Genomic DNA, 7,751 nt, shown 5'->3' with positions numbered 1-7,751 from the left:
TCACACAGAGCAGCCTGCCCTGAGCTGGTGCAGCCAGAAGCAGGCCTTTCTTTCTCATCCATTCCCAGAGTGCCCTGCCCTTCTCCAGGGGCATCCGTGCTCCCCAGAGAGCTGTTCCCCATGTGAGTGAATCTGTGCTGGCCTGGCTGGCTGTTCGTGGCCCCCTCTCTGAACTCCCCACAGGGCCCTGCTGCCGGTGGTGTTGTGCGGAGTGAGTGGGTTGTGGTGGCTGGGGGTCGGGGTGGGAAGCAAACCCAGACAGATGGGGGTCATTGTACATATGTATCCCCCTCCACAGGGACCTGTGTCTGTTGTAGGAGTTCAGGGCAATCACGGGGAATTTCAAGTGGCTCAGGCCGTGTTCAGGTGTGTCCTTAGATCCCGGCTATGGTTCTTCATTGAAGGGGACATGAGTCATTCCTCAGGTTCCCTTCCCTGCAGTCTCTGTGTCTCTGCTGCCTCTCATGGGACTACAGAACCCTAACTAGCCCAGGTAGTTTTCCACTTAGCCCTTTGGGTGACTCCACGTGGCATTCTGAAACTGCATTTGCTGCCCACCCCTAGAAACAGGCTGTCTGTGAATAATCCCTGTGCTCTCCTGGGCAGGGGGCAGTGGGACATCAGCATCTGACACGAGCCCTGTCACATGCTGGACAGTCCCAAGCTATATGTCCTGACCATTCCCGTCTCCAGTGGCTCTGGGCACCCACAAGTGAGGGCTGAGTCCAGCCCACATTCTCTAGCAAATCACCCCATGATCTCATCCGCACATGGAGAACACAAGCTTAACAGCAGGCCCTTTTAGGGTGCAATTTCTTGAGAGTATTCATGACTCCAGAAGAAGGAAAAAGGTCTCAAAGTTCAGACACAGCACTGAAGACATCCCCTTTTATTCCAGAGAGGTGAAAAAGGAGTACAGCTCTGACATAAGTACATTTAAAGATGGCTTCTGGGACAGAGGGACTGGGTTTGTACCTCTGGAGGAGAGGGACAAATCCAGACATTCATGTTCAAACAGGGTAGTCAGAGAAAAATGTCCAAAGCACAAGAGTTGCCTGAGAAAACAACCAACCAACCAACAACAACAACAACAAAGTGAATAAATATGGGTGGCTTAGTCCTGTTGAAGTACTGCCAACAGAAGCAGTTTCTTCAGGGAACCCTTCAGCTCCTGGTTCCTCATGCTGTAGATGAGGGGGTTCAGTGTTGGAGGCACCACTGAATACAGAACTGCCACCACCAGATCCAGGGCTGAGGAGGAGATGGAGGGGGGCCTCAGGTAGGCAACTGTGCCAGTGATGATGAACAGGGAGACCACGGCCAGGTGAGGGAGGCACATGGAAAAGGCTTTGTGCTGGCCCTGCTCAGAGGTCATCTTCAGCACAGCCCTAAAGGTCTGCACATAGGACAGCACAATGAAAACAAAACACCCAAAAGCTAAACAAAGACTAACCGCAATTACCCAAAGTTCCCTGAGGTAAGCATCTGAGCAGAAGAGCCTGAGAATCTGGGGGATTTCACAGAAGAACTGGTCCAGGGCATTGCCTTGGCACAGTGGTATGGAAAATGTATTGGCAGTGTGTAGCATGGAATAGAAAAAACTACCGCCCCAGGCAGCTGCTGCTATTTTCATACAAGCCCTACTGCTCAGAAAGGTCCCGTAGTGCAGGGGCTTGCAGATAGCAACATAGCGGTCATAAGCCATGACAGGGAGAAGGGAATATTCTGCTCCAAGCAAGAAGAAGAGAAAAAAGACCTGGGCAGCACATCCTGAGTAGGAGATGGTCCTTGTGTCCCACAACGCAATGGCCATGGCTTTGGGGACAATGGTTGAGACGGAGCCCAGGTCGAGGAGGGCGAGGTTGAGGAGGAAGAAGTACATGGGGGTGTGGAGGCGGTGGTCGCAGGCTATGGCGGTGAGGATGAGGCCGTTGCCCAGGAGGGCAGCCAGGTAGATGCCCAGGAAGAGCCCGAAGTGCAGGAGCTGCAGCTCGCGTGTGTCTGCGAATGGCAGGAGGAGAAACTCATTGGGGGAGCTGCTGTTGGACATTTGCTTCTTCTGGGAACAAAGGCCTGTCCAAAGTGGAGAAATACAGGGTAGATTTCTCTGAGGAAACCTACTCCATTTCTCACAGAAACCCACCACAACACCCGTGTCCTTTCAGGAAAACCTTTGTGCAGCTCCCTTTTCCTTGAGCTCTGGTTTGTATAAAGCTGAGACTGACAGTACAGCAAGGACTCTGCTCTGGATTCCAGAAGAGCAAGTCCTGCCCTACAGCAACTGGTAAAGAGCAACACAGGGGGATCCTCAATTAATCCACTTGTTATAATGAAGATTGTTTCAACATTGCTGCTCCTGGTTAACCTGACTGCAGAGCCCAGCTGTGAGAATTTTGTTTTGTTGAACTTATTCTAGTGGCCCCCACCACACATGAGGAGTCCTTTTATGGAAAAATAAATAAATAAATAAATAGATAAATAATAAATAAATAAATAAATAAATAAATCTATCTGCTGTGATCAAAGTGAAATCTTGTGGGTCCTGAGAGGCAAAGGGACTGTCTCTTAGTGCTGAGGGTGGGCAGCCAGTCTGTCCATCAGTCCCAGGCTCAGGTGCCCTGTGCTGGCAGCTCTTTGAGGATGGGAGGATGATTACACCCAGATGTTCCCCTGAGGAGAACCTGGACACTGCTGAGAGCAGACGAATCCAGTCTGAAAGTGCGAATCAACAACTCCCCGCCCCATGTCGGTGTACCTGAGGAGGACCTCAGCTCTCCCCTCCCAGCCAAAGACACAGAGGGCTCATTGCAGATGCCCACAGACACCATCCAGCAGCATTTCCATCACCTTAGCAGTGAGCTGTCTTCTGCATCGGGCTCCTAGACAACAAAGCTGCCTTGGGGGAGCTGTGCCCTTGTGGACGGTGTCTCTTCTGCCCTTTCTGTAGCATTTTGGTCGCGTGTTTGTGATTTTGGGTCTCTATCCAGGGTTTTGCCTTTTTTGTAGTTTTCAGCTTTGTGTCTGTTTCTTTGTTGGTTGTTTGGGGTCAGGGGCAGTTTGGGGTTTGGATCATTAGTCAGTGTCACTAGCGTTGGGGGGTTGATATGAAGGGTTAGGGTTGTGGTTAGAGTTGTTAGGGTTAAAGGGAATAAGGATTTTAGGGTAAGGGGATCAAGGTTGTGGGAATAAAAATGTTTTTGCACAGAGTTACATCGTTTAGAGGGAAGGAAGGTGGTATTGAGATATGCTTGCAGTGATAAGAAAGCTTACCAGACAACCTTGTAAAATGCAGACAACCAGAATCCTTAGAGCAATTAGGTGGAAATCGCGGTGTAAGAGACATTACCACCTCAAAGAGGGAAACAGTCAAGAAAAAAAGAAAATTGACCTGTAACAGGCCAGCAGCTGTGTATTTTCTGTGAAGCACCGGATAGATTGTGAACCTGGATTACCCAGTCAATGGGGAAACTGGGGAGGGTCCTGGTCACCGAGAGGGAAAAAAAAATTATATAAGCTGTGTTATGGAACTAGTAGGTGGCTTGTGGGACGCCTGCCATTGCAATCGTGAATAAAAATGCTACCTCGCTGAGATCTTGCCTGAGTCTATGTTATTGGTTACAGAGTGCTTCTAACAAGGTGTTAGGGTTTTAAGGTTTCAGGGCTAAGGCACTAGGGTTGGGTTTCAGGGTTAGGGTTTCCAGGGTTTAGGGTTAGGATTTTAAGGTCGTTAGGGTTGGAGTTATAAGGGTTAGGGTTTGGGGGTTAGTGTGTTAGGGTTATAGAGTTTTTTTTGGGTTTTAGTGTTGATAGGGTTTTTAGGGTTAGGGTCTTAGGGTTTTATTTATGGTCAAGTATTTAGGGTTAGGGTTTTAAGGTCTTAATTTTTTTTTTTGTTTAAGGTTAGGGTCTCCAGGGTTAGGGCCTTGAGAGTCTTAATTTTTTGGGTTAGGGTTTAGAGGGTCTTAATTTTTAGGGTTAGGGGTTTTAGGCGTAGGTCTTCAGGGGTTTAGTGTGGTAAATTTTATCGGGTTAGGGCTGTAAGGGTTTTCAGGGGTAGGGGTTAGGGTTAGATCCGTGGGTGCCGTAGGGTTAGGGGTCAGGGTTCTTAGGGGTTAGGCCTAATATTAGGGCGGAAGGCCAAAATAAGAGGGTGGGAGCCCCCCCAAAATAGAAGGGTTGAAGCCCCAAATTAGGGGAAGGAACCCCAAAATTGTGGGGAAGAACCCTGAAATGGAGAGGTGAAAACCCGAAGTTGAGGGGAAACCGCCAAAACGGGGTGAAAACCTCCATAAACAAAAAACAGAACAGGGAATGTAACAGAGCAAGAAATGGGGTTAAGGTTTAGGGTGAGGGTTAGGGTTAGGGTTTAGGGTTAGGGATCTCAAAAAGTGCATTTCTCCCCACAAACTGACAGGTTCCTCTCCAAACAGACCCAAGAACAGCTTTCCGCACCCCAAACTGTCTGTTCCCCTCCAGAATGACTCCAAACCTGCTTTTCTCACCACAAACTGCCAGGTTTCCCGCTGAAAAGACCCCAGAATGGCTTTTCTTAACCCAAAGCATGTGTTCTCATCTCAAAGGACCCAAAAAGTGCTTTTTTTCTCCCCTAAAACAGGGCTTGGTGGGCAGTTCCCCCAAGGTGCCACTGCCCTGGGGCGCTGAAGCCTCTATTGTAAGGGGGGGGGGGGGGTGGGCAATAAAGCAAAGATCCCCCTGCTCTGCTTGTCCCTTGGTATGGCCACATGTGTGTGTGTGAATTTTGGGGAGGACATTTGGGGGGGATAAGGCACATTCAGGAAGCACGTGGGGGGGTCCCCAATATCCCCAAGGGCTCCTCGCCACCATGGCAGAGCCTGGCTGCAAAATGGGGGGAAAATCAAAGATTTTGAGCAAAGGATGGGATGAAGAGGGAGCACCCAGGAAACCTCAGGCTCCTCCAGACCCTCCTAATATCTTCAGGACCCTTCAGAATGACCCATTTACCCTCTGGAAACATCTCATTATCCTCAGTCCCCCCAAGAATCTTCTATAATCCCCTTCAGTACCCTCATTTACCCCCCCAGATCCCATGTTCCCTTCAGACTCCCTCAATATCCCCCAGAGCACCCCCAGGAGTCCCCCAGGACCTCCCCAGAGCCTTCCATTTCTCCCGATCCCCCATTTCCCCTCCTCAGACCTCCCCCCCCCCCATATACCCAGACCCCCTCCCCCCCACCCCAAGCATCTCCCTGGACCTCATCAGGACCTCATTTCCCACCCCAGTATCCCTGGGACCCTCCATTTCCCCCAAAATCTACCCCCACTATCCTCCAAGCCCTCCATTTTCCCCCCAGAACTCCCACTTTTCCACACCAGAATGCCCATTTCCCCTCTCAGACCCCTCCCAATATCCCCAGAACCCCCTGGGACCACCCCAAGATCCATCCCCCAATTTCCTCCCATTACCCCAGAACCCCCCAGTATCGCCAGGGAACCCCAAAGCTCCCTGTTACTTTTCCAGGACCCCCATCTCCCCCCCCCCCCACCCCAAGTATCCCCAGAGCCCCCAGTTCCCACCCAGAACCCCAATTTCCCCACTCAGACCCCACTAATATCCCCAGGGAGATATTAATAATAACAGGGGAGGCCTGGAGGGTTGGTTTTATCCCCTTCCCACAAACCCACCACGTGCCTACAGTGGTGGAAGCAACCGCCGGGTGGCTGGAAACATGTCCCGTGCCCCATTTCACCCCCGGGAATTCTATCCTGGGCCTCATAAAGCAAGTCTTAAGGTGCCATGGCACCCCAGAAAGAATTGAGTCAGATGATGGGGCTCATTTCCCAAACAACCTTATAGACACTCGGGTCAAAGAGCATGGTACTGAGTGGGTATATCGTAACCCCAGGGAAAATCGAGGGATGCATTGGGTTGTTAAAGACTACCTTGAAGGTGCTGGGACGTTCAAAAATTGGGATACACATCTGGCAAAGGCCACCTGGTTTGTCAACACTAGGGGATCTGCCAACCGAGCTGAACCTGCCAATCAAACCCATTACGTGCTGTAGAAGGGGATAAAGTCCCTGTAGTGCACGTAAAAAACATGCTGGGGAAGAGAGTCTGGGATGTTGCTGCCTCAGGCAAAGGCAAACCCATTTGGGTGGGTGATGCAGAGGAATGGGGCGGTCCGATGCGTACCTCAAGGGGATTTAATGTTGGGCGGGGATAGCCCATGAGTTAATGGGCTGATGCTAATTACTGTATAATACCGAATGTCATCACTCCTATGATTGCTCTATGTCACATCAGTGGCATGACGGTAAGAGTCACTCAGGTTAATTAAAAAATAATGTTGGACAGAAATGGACATGTGCAGCGGTGATGGAACCAGAGCTGGTTTCAGCAAGAAATGATCCAGAATCATCTATGGGACATCTACTGTCCAGAATCATCCATGGGACAACCCATAGATTAAGGGAATGATATCTGTGTGTGCATATCAACGGATGAGTAACTTCTGAGGAAGAGAATGAGTAACTGTATTGGGAAGAGTGAGACCTGAGCGTGACATAGATGTTATGGAATAAGGGGTGGATAATTTCCTGGTTTTGGCTGGGATAGAGTTATTTTCCTTCCCAGTAGCTGGTGTGATGCTGTGCTTCGGATCTGGGGACAGAAGCAGGACAGCTGACCCCCACTGTCCAAAGGGATTTTCCATACCATATTGCATCATGATCAGCTCTGCAGCACAACTCTGTGCAGCTGAACCACGGAATCATTGAATCACTGAGGTTGGAAAAGACCTCTAAGATCATGTGGTCCAACCCTTAACCTAGCACTAAACCTTGTCACTAAGCTCTACATCTACACGTTTCTTAAACACCTCCAGGGATGGTGACTCAACTATTCCCCGGGCAGCCCATTCCAACGCTGCACCACCCTTTCAGTGAAGCAATTTCTCCTAATAACCAATCTAAACCTCCCCGGTGCAAGTTGAGGCCATTTCCTCTTGTCTTATCACTTGGTGCTTGGGAGAAGAACCCAATCCCCACCTCACTGACACCTCCTTTAAGGCAGTTGTAAAGTACAAGATGGTCTTGAGCAGACAGGGAAGGAAAGATTGACAGGACAGTTTCTGTAGTGTAGTGGTTATCACGTTCGCCTCACACGCGAAAGGTCCCCGGTTCGAAACTGGGCAGAAACAGTGTAGAAATTTTTAGGATCCTACTGGGCAAAATGCCCAGCATACGGCTAAGCAAAAACATCACACAATGGGTGAGCGATTGGCTGACGGGCAGGGCTCAAAGGGTTGTGGTAAATGGGGCCACATCTGGCTGGCGGATGGTCACTAGTGGGGTCCCTCAAGGCTCCATTTTAGGGCCAGTCCTCTTCAATGTCTATAAATGATTTGGACGTAGGACTAGAAGGTGTTCTGAGCAAATCTGCCGACGACACTAAACTTGGAGGAGTTGTGGACTTGGATGAGGGTGGAAAGGCCTTGAAGAGACATCTGGACAGATTGGAGAGCTGGGCCCAGATCACCAACCACATGAAGTTTAACAAAAGCAAGTGCTGGGTCCTGCACCTGGGAGGTGACAACCCTGGCTATGCATACACACTGGGTGATGAGACGCTGGAGAGCAGCCCTGCAGAGAGGGATCTGGGGGTTGTGGTTGACAGCGAGTTGAATATGAGCCAGCAGTGTGCCCTGGCAGCCAGGAGGGCCAACCGTATCCTGGGGTGCATCAAGCACAGCATTGCTAGTCGGTCGAGG

General features: G+C 50.3%; 1 non-coding gene across 1 annotated transcript; it reads left to right on the top strand.

Annotated features, from left to right (window-relative positions):
- Nucleotides 1-7,108: 7,108 nt before the first annotated feature.
- TRNAV-CAC (transfer RNA valine (anticodon CAC)) lies at nucleotides 7,109-7,181 on the top strand. The gene has a single exon. It is a non-coding gene; the product is annotated as a tRNA-Val (tRNA).
- The last annotated feature ends 570 nt before the right edge of the window (nucleotides 7,182-7,751 follow it).

This window comes from Anser cygnoides, chromosome 37, assembly GCF_040182565.1.
Source record: "Anser cygnoides isolate HZ-2024a breed goose chromosome 37, Taihu_goose_T2T_genome, whole genome shotgun sequence".
NCBI lineage: Eukaryota > Metazoa > Chordata > Aves > Anseriformes > Anatidae > Anser > Anser cygnoides.
This window is presented reverse-complemented; position numbering and strand designations above follow the sequence as displayed.